The sequence below is a fragment of the Spermophilus citellus genome (assembly GCF_964194105.1).
Source record: "Spermophilus citellus genome assembly, contig: SCAFFOLD_219, whole genome shotgun sequence".
Classification (NCBI taxonomy): Eukaryota; Metazoa; Chordata; class Mammalia; order Rodentia; family Sciuridae; genus Spermophilus; species Spermophilus citellus.
Genome location: NW_027672734.1, coordinates 134,302 through 144,070, shown reverse-complemented (window position 1 = coordinate 144,070; position 9,769 = coordinate 134,302).

Sequence of the window (9,769 nt, the reverse complement as noted above, 5' to 3'; positions counted from 1 at the left end):
TCTGGCCCTGATTCATCTGCTGATGCTCATAACCAGGGTGTTCATGGATATAGACATTTTGGGGGTTCAATATATTTGGAAAGACATCTCATGTAAAACCATCATCTACCTGTCGGTCAGCACCACCTGCCTGCTGAGTGTTCTGCAGGACACTACCCTCAGCCCGAGAAGCTCCTTTCTGGCCAAGTTCAAGCACATGTCCCCACAGTTCAGTGTGTGGACCTTGCTCACTCTCTGGGTGTTCAACATGTTCATTAATATTCGTATTTTAGTCTCTATTGAAGGCCCCACCAATGACACATTAAATGTTTGGTTTTCCACTGAATCCTGCAGTGTTTCTCCCACAGGTTACTACTACAGAATCTTATTTTCCCTGGTAAAAATACTCCGGGATGTCCCCATTCTCGAGCTCATGGCCCTCTCCAGTGGGTACATGGTGGCGCTCCTGTGGAGGCATAATAGGCAGTGCCAGCACCTCCACACCACCAGCAGGATTCCACAAGCCTCCCCAGAGCAAAGGGCAACTAGGACAATCCTGCTCCTCATGGGTTCCTTTGTGGTCATATACTTTGTAGACTGAGTGATCTCCTCCTCTTATGGAAAAATGCAGAAGAAGGATCCGTGCACCTTGTGGTCCAGATGCTGGTGGGCAATGGCTACGCCACCATCAGTGCTGTGATGCTGATTAGTACCGAAAAACGAATAATCCAGTTCTTCCAATACACACTGGGGAGGACAAGGACATGTTTAAGCAGGGCCAGATAACCCCTCACAGTGTCATCCCACGTTATTTCCTCCCAAGTTTCCAAAAATTAGTTGATGTTGGAAAAAAAAAAAACTAAATGAGGATGAGGGAGATGAAACTTCTGTTGTTCTTTGTAAGATCTTTATCAAACCAGGTGAGGTGGTGCACACCTGTCATGCCAGCAGCTCAGGAGGCTGAGGCAGGAAGATTTCAAGTTGAAGGCTAGCCTCAGCAGTTATGTGTGTCCCTAAGCATCTTAGTGAGACCCCGTCTTCGAATAAAAAAAAATACAAAGTGCCGGGATGTGGCTCACTGGTTAAATGCCCCTGGGTTCAATTCCTAGTTCAAAAAAATAAGGTGTTAAAAGATATATGGGCTGTTTTCTTACGGAGCTTGCCTAAAGCAGATACCTCCCCTGTCCATAAATGGACAATGACTGTTAACCCTTTGCCTTAAGAATGCATTTTGGAAGAATAATTTTTTTGAGTCTTGGGAAGAGAAATATCTTGCACAACTACCACTTTTTTGATATGCCTGAGGCAATTAAGGGTGGCCTGTCCAGTTCCCAACAGGTTACGGCCATCTCCAGAGCTACTATGAAGTATCTCCTAGTAGACCAGAGACAAAGGTCACATTCATTGTACAATCTATTGCCCTGGGAGAGCCACAAGTAGTTCACAATGCCAAACCTAAATTTCCCTGGCTTTCATACCAGGAGAAGACCCTCATGTAACTAACAGATGGTCTCCCACCACATCTGCCTAGGCAGAAGCTCAGGAGAATTGTAGGTCTCAAACTGACTCAGAACAGTCTTGTGATTCTGCAAGGTGCTTCCTACATAACCTACCAGATTCACTTAACTTTTGGAAGGACTGACATAATGTCCATCTCCGGGAAAAATGAAGGACGATCATGTTCTCTTTCCAATGCCCAAGTGTGACTGTGTTTTGGTCATACACTTCCTGCCAGGTATCAAAGACCAAGTTGGTCAAAATGGGCCATTTTCCTATCTACGGTTAGAGTCAGCTGAGATTTTCAGAGATTACTCTTGGGAACTTTTCAGAAGCCTCTTGTTTTTTTTTTTTTTTGTTTTGTTTTGTTTTTTTTTTTGTTTTGTTTTTTTTGTTTTTTTTTTTACCTTTTTCTCTATCAGTTGTGCCATATGACAGGATGGGTCAGCATCATGGTGAATAACTTTTGCTTCTCTTGGATATATCTGAAATGTTTACCTGTCCAGTGACCCTACTCTTTGCAGGATGTGCTCTGTGTTTGGATTTCTGGGTATTTGGGTCCTTTCAATCCCTCTGATGGGACTTTTAGGTGCCTTACTAGTGTCATGGGGAACTTAGAGCGGCACCATTATTTTGTGTATCTGAGCTGACCTTAAAGGATATGGAATACAATATTGGCTTCTTTTATTTTGGCCCTTTTACATCCTTAATTTTGGTGTCCAGGTTTTGATTTGAAACATCGGACAGTTCTTTCTCACCAGTGTTGAAATGTGAGTCCCGAGCTTTAACTTCAGGGTGTATAATTTTATAGTGAATTGTTCAATATAATTGAACTGGAAGTCAGTTTTATATTCTATTTGTCCCATAGTAAGTACATGAATTGTATTTACTTCTGGTCTACATGGGAGCCAGGCTAACTTAGAGAAAGGTGAGAGAGGCAGAGACTCATCTCAGGTTAGCTGGGGCTTGTGGCAAATACAAGCTAATGTGAATTATTTCTGAAGCTGATCTTTGCATTTGTGAAAACTTTGGAGGCTGAGATACGAGTATTACCAATTAAGGCCAGACTCAGCAAATTAGCATGAGCTCTAAGTAACTTAGTGAGACTCTGTCTCAAAATAAAATATTTTTTAAAAGGCCTGGGGATGTAGCTCAGTGGTATAGTGCCCATGGTTGAATCCATGGCACCAAACACACGTATGAACAACAACAAAAAAAGAAAAATGCCGAGAAAAGATTACAGGTTAAAGGTTTGTGAACATAGGGTGCCATTTATGAATTAAGACCTTCAGTGGATGTTTGGTTAGAACACTGAAATGCAGATGTGTTCATTATTTTCAGCTTTCATTGATATAATGTTTGGACATCGAATTGGAATACAATATTATAATTCTAGACATGTTCACAGAGTTTGCTGATCTCATAAGCATGCTTAAATTTTATATTTCCTCAAATTTTATCATTTTTGAAGTATAAGGAGTCCCAAAACTATTCTCCTTAACTCTTTGATTATATATAATCACATGATGTAGATTCTGGTGACCACATTGAGCTATAGACATGAGAACTGCTGACCCCCAGCCCTGCAACTGTGCACAGGTGACCTTCACCCCTCCTCTGACTGCTCCTTCCCCTGCCCCTTCCCAGCCTCTGCTGAGCTTCACAACTATGTGGTAAACGTTTTTAGTTTCCACATTAAAAACTTTTTTTTCTTTTTTTAATTGATTATTTAAAACATTACATAGCTCATGATATATCATCTTTCATACATTTGACTCAAATTGGGTTTTGAACTCCCATTTTCACCCCAAATACAGATTGCAGAATCACCTCTGTTACATATTCATATTTTTACATAATGCCATATTAGTGACTGTTGTATTCTGCTACCTTTCCTATCCCCTACTATCCCCCCTCCCCTCCCCTCCCCTCCCATCTCCCCTCTCCACCTCCTCTGCTGTTGTTCAATTCTCTCCCTTTTTCCCCTCCCCCTTGCTCCTCATAACCTCTTATAATTTTATGTATCATTGAAGGTCTCCTACCATTTCCATATGCTTTTCCTTCTCTCTCCCTTTCTCTCCCCCTATTTGTCTTTGTTTACTGTAGTCTTTTCCTTATGCTCTTCCTTCCTGTTCTGTTCTTAGTTGCTCTCTTTATATCAAAGCAGACATTTGGCATTTGTTTTTTAGGGCTTGGCTAGCTTCGCTTAGCATAATCTGCTCTAATGCCATCTATTTCCCTGCAAATTCTATGATTTTGGCATTTCTTAGTGCTGCATAATACTCCATTGTGTATAGATGCCACATTTTTTTATCCATTCATCTATTGAGGGGCATCTAGGTTGGTTCCACAGTCTAGCTATTGTGAATTGTACACAACAAAATGAAATTGAATCCTGTTCTCTCGCCATCCACAAAAATTAACTCAAAATGGATAAGGGAGCTAGATATCAAATCAGAGACACTGCATCTGCTAGAAGAAAAAGTTGGCTACGATCTACATATTGTGGGGTCGGGCTCCAAATTCCTTAATAGGACACCCATAGCCCAAGAGTTAATAACAAGAATAAACAAATGGGACTTACTTAAACTAAAAAGTTTTTTTCTCAGCAAGAGAAACAATAAAAGAGGTAAATAGAGAGCCTACATCCTGGGAACAAATTTTTACCCCACACACCTCAGATAGAGCCCTAATATCCAGAATGTACAAAGAACTCAAAAAATTAAACAATAAGATAACAAATAACCCAATCAACAAATGGGCCAAGGACCTGAACAGACACTTCTCAGAGGAGGATATACAATCAATCAACAAGTACATGAAAAAATGCTCACCATCTCTAGCAGTCAGAGAAATGCAAATCAAAACCACCCTAAGATACCATCTCACTCCAGTAAGATTGGCAGCCATTATGAAGTCAAACAACAATAAGTGTTGGCGGGGAAGTGGGGAAAAGGGTACACTTGTACACTGCTGGTGGGGCTGCAAAATGGTGAGGCCAATTTGGAAAGCAGTATGGAGATTCCTGGGAAAGCTGGGAATGGATCCACCATTTGACCCAGCTATCGCACTTCTTGGACTATTCTCTGAGGACCTTAAAAGAGTGCACTATAGGGATACGGCTGCATCAATGATTATAGCGGCACAATTCACAAAAACTTTTTTTTTTCTAAAAAGAAAATTCTATACACCATTAGAAAAAAAAAGTCATTTTTTTCAAAATAGGATGACCAGAAAAAATGACAATTTTATACTTTCACTCACTCCACTGTTTTGTATCTGCTCCTAGGACAAGCCTGGGAATGACTAGATAGATTTCCAATGAGGGCACGTCTGTTTCATATTTTATGGGTCATCAAAGATTAGATGCACTGAGCCCTGTTATCTTTGGACATTTTTTTTTACATTAAAAATGACACAGGTTGGTTTTCCTATGCTTGATTTATTTTAGGTAAAATATATACCAAATAAGTCTTAAGGAATAAATTTATGTAATACAAATTTTATCATTTGTGTAGAAAATTATAAAAAAAACCTTAAATGCTAGTTCTAAAAAACTGTGCTATTTTATACCTTTTCTGTGGAGATTAGGGCCTGGAGGACATGAACTTTGAGTATTGTTGCAATCCCTGCCTCGATGAAAACTTGTCTGACATATTAATATGCCTATACACTTGTGTTGTTGGTTTTTTTTTTTTTTTGGTACTTTTCTATATGTACGGTATCATCAAAATTTTTTAAAGCAAGGAATTAAAAACTATTTGCAAATCAATCATAATCAGGATTAACAATGTATAGACTATAGTCTATTAGACCATAGTTACAGTCTCTGTGCTTTCATTGGGGAATTATTGGTATGGATAAGAACTTACACTTGTTGTTCTAATTATTTTCTGGTTTTTCTTCCTTTGTATATTTTGATGTATGGTCTTTGTCTCTTTCTTTCTCTCTTATTGTTTATTATTGAGGTTGGTTGGTTTTGTAGAGAGATTACGTTTGACACTTTTGTCCTCATTTCTGTAATATAGTACCATGATGTATTCAATGTCATGTGCTTGTAAGTTACTTTGCTAACGTGTATTCACCATGTGCAGTGATGGGGTTCAGTGTGACAACTTAATACACATGTGCAGCATTCTGTGATTGAATCCATTCTCTGTCATTGTTACTCTCTCTAAACCTCTCTATATTTACATATCATATTCATGTGACTTATTTCATTGTCATTCACACAGGACAGAGTCCATGTGGGGCTTCTCTTTCTGTGTCTGGCTTATTCAAAGAACAGAATCTCACGGTTCTATCCATTTTCTGTACACAACAGGCCACTAAGTCAAGTCCGATTTGCTTTAGGAGGAAGAAAAGGAGATAGTTTTACATTTTTTTCTGTAAGTGCATGTGCATGAAAAGATGTACTTTAAAATGAGCATACATACCTGAACAGGATGAAGTTCAGCTTGAAGTCTATGTATTCTTCCTAATAAAAATGCCTTTTAGACACATTCATTATTAGCAAATTTGGCAAAGTGAATTTTTAAATGAATAATTAAAAGAAAAAAAATAATGGATAAAAATATTGTTTCTACCCAGTTATTACAAGTTATAAACAAGGGTATTTTTGAGCAAGGAAAATGTATCTAAAATCAGGATCACTTATCTTTTTAATATTTCATGTGAAGTGGATATCAGGATAATAGCCTTCTTCTTGGAAATTTGGTAATGGGCTTTGGAGGGGCATCATTAATTTTCAAATTGCTAAATATAGGACAAGAAAGGTTTTATGAGAACCTAAAATAGATGCTTGCAGCAATGTGAGTTTACCCTATTACCTTCTGGAATGTCTCAAGTTAGTTTCTAATTTCTCAAGGTTTAGAAGCCACATATTAATAATAGTTCTATTTGTTCAAGAATATGGGGGGAGCAACACTCAGTATTTTAAAATAAAATTCAGGAGAGGCTGGGGATCTGACTCAAGTGACAACACAGTTGCCTGGCATGCACAAGTCGCTGGGTTCAATAAATAAAAATAAAAATTATAAAAATTATAAAAAATATTTAAAAATAAAAAATAAAGATGTTGTATCCACCAAAAATTGAAAAATAAATATTAGAAAGTTCTCTCTCTCTCTCTCTCTCTCTCTCTCTCTCTCTCTCTCTCTCTCTCTCTCTTTTTAAAAAATCAGAAAAAAACTTTTTACTTCCTGCCTATTTTCACAAAAGTAAATAAAATATGAAACATGAGATCGTATAGATGGGCATATGTAACTTGATTGCTCCTACATCTGGCTGATGAAAATGTAACAGAATTCTGATATAATGGATATTTCCTATGGAAAGTACTGACTAATATTGTGTCTCAAATTTAACAGATGACATAACTTAGGGAGAATTCTTTCACTGTGTTTTACAGAGCACTGTTTCCTGGGTTGAGGATAGTGGTCAGAGCCGAGTGTCGCTTCTAAATCTACAAAAAAAAAATACCTAAGAGACTCAGTTTCTCCCTTCCCAACCTTATCCTCCCAGAAGCCCCATGCACCAATTAGCACTTATCTGGATAGATGTGGGGCAATTGCTGCACCTGAGAATAACCTGCAGAGTTTTGAGAAAAGGAGGCTGTTAGATCACCTCTCTGCAGCCTCTAATTTTAGTGTCTCTAGTAAGGTAACAAGATCCCACTGAAGAGCACAGGACTATGGAGTCCACAGTGGAACATTTCACATGCCCCCTTGATTTGATTCTGATCTGGATAATAAGCCATCTGGGGAGATGATTTCTCTAAGTTCCCTTGACAAAAATAATGTGTAGCCATCATTTAGACAACTACTCTCACTTTGTATCCATTCTTCATGGTGTGATGCCTGAATTCTGGGATTAATCATTCTTAGTGCCTCCCATGTCTCCAAGGGTCCTCTCTCTATAATGTATGATTGGCACCCTCCTCTTGACTCTATTCTTAAGTGTATCACCTGGTTTTCTGATATTTCTGCTCATGTTCTTCACGGTTTCCATGCTGAAAATTTCAGAATTCGGACTGTGCATCACTTGAAAGTGCACAATAAAAAATATGGAAAAACAATGGTACATCAGGAGACTGAGATTGAGGTAATAGAAGTCTGATGAAACATACTTGAAGCTCAGGTAGAGTCCATTCTGTTGGAAACCTGAGACATTATTCCTCATCGTCATGAATGGAGAAATTTTTAAAAAAGAAAAAATAAAGCAAGAAAGAGTAAAAGAAATATAAATAGAAAAATAAGAAAAAAATAACTACCCATATTTTTTGATGTCATCATTCCACATTTGGAAGATCCATAAAAACTTCACTTAAAATCTTTTAGAACTCAAAAAATTCAGCAAATTAGCAGTATATAAAACTAATACTCACAAATCACACCTACTACAATACTATCACCAAGGTCCTTGCAGGTCTGTTGACACTAGAGGTATCCCTGCTATTATATTGCTCTTGATTCCTCTTTGTTTTTCCTATGATCTAATACCTCTATGTTGAATGCCAATGGTGAATCAGCTGAAAGAAAAAAATCATAAAGACTACCCACTTCCCAAGGGCCTCAAAAAAAAAAAAAAGAAAATATGTGGAAATCTATGTAACAAAAGAAGTGGAAGACCTCTACGATGAAAACTAAAGTACATTAAAGAAAAATATTGAAAAAGACATTCAAAGGTGGAAATATTTCTCATACATTTAGATAGAGAGAATTAATATTGTTAAAATAGCAATGCTACTGAAAGCAATATACAGATTGAATGCAATTCCTATTCATATTCCATCAGTGTTCCTTATGGAAATAGAAAAGGCAGTCAAAAGAATTTTTTAGAAAAATATAGTCCATAATAGACAAAGCAATCCTTACCCAGAAAAGTAAAGCAGGAGGCATCACAATGCCAGACCTTAAATTATAATACAGAGATATGGTAAGAAAAAAAGTCATGGCATTGTCACCAAAACAGACGTGAAGACCAACAGAACAGAATAGAAGACAGAGAAAACCCACATAAATGCAGTTATCTTATACTAGAAAAAGATGCCATTAATGTACATTGGAGAGTCTTAAGCTGTAGACAGGTCTCTTGTAAAAATCACAAGGCAGAACTTTAAAATATAACTCAGCTTGATGTTTTTCAATTTTAAAGGAAGCAGATAGATGCTAGGACCCTGGCCCACCATGTGGAGGAGGAGGAGCAGTGACCAGGCTGTGTCTCCCCCTAACACACACACACACACACACACACACACACACACACACACACCATCTACCAACACAGGGCTCTCTTGTGCTACTTCCATCTAAAGACAACAGCCAAGACCTGCAAGACTACCACCAAGGTCCCTGCAGGTCTGGTTACACCAGAGGTATCCCTGCTAGCATACTTCTCTTGATTCCTCTTTGCTTTGCCTATGATCTAATACCTCTATGTTCTCAACTCCTACCTCATGAACCCCACATTATACACTCCCCGCTTTGCCCACCATTAGAAACTGTAAATGCTTATACAAACCTGATATATATATATATATATATATATATATATATATATATATATATATTAGATATTAATTGACTACATCATTTCTGTTAATTGTGACAAAAGTGTAATTGTCTAAACAAGAGATATTGAGTTTAAGGCTGCATATTGTTTGCATTGGGTGCTGTAAACATGGATCTCCCCCTTAAAGGTGTGGTATTTGTAACTTACAGGGACACTAGAAGATTGTACTGTAGAAACTTTAATACTGTGGATTCCCCACTGCTAGACAGGGAGACACAAAGTCAACATGAAAAAAAAAAAAAAAAAACAAGGGAAGAAAGTGCCCTAGACAAATCAAGATGCTATAATAACAGAATTCATTCACAGTACCGTAGATGAGATGTCAGAGAAGAAGTTCCAAATCAACATAATTAAAATGATCTGTGAAGCAAAGAATAATAGAAGAGAACAAATACAGGCAACAATGGATAACACCAACAAAGAGATAAGAGAGGAAATACAGGTAGTAAAAGTTCATTTCAAGAGATAGAGATGCAAAAAAAAAATTGAAATGAAGGAAACAATAAAACAAATAAAAAAATTGAATAGATACCATCATCACCAACAGACCACATCACCTGTAAGACTGAACCTCAGGCAATGAAGACAACATATATAATCTTTTTTAAAATATATTTACTTTTTAGTTGTAGTTGAATGCAGTACCTTTATTTTACTTATTTATTTTTGTGTGGTGCTGCGGATGGAACCCAAGGCCTCACCTGTGCTAGGCAAGTGCTCT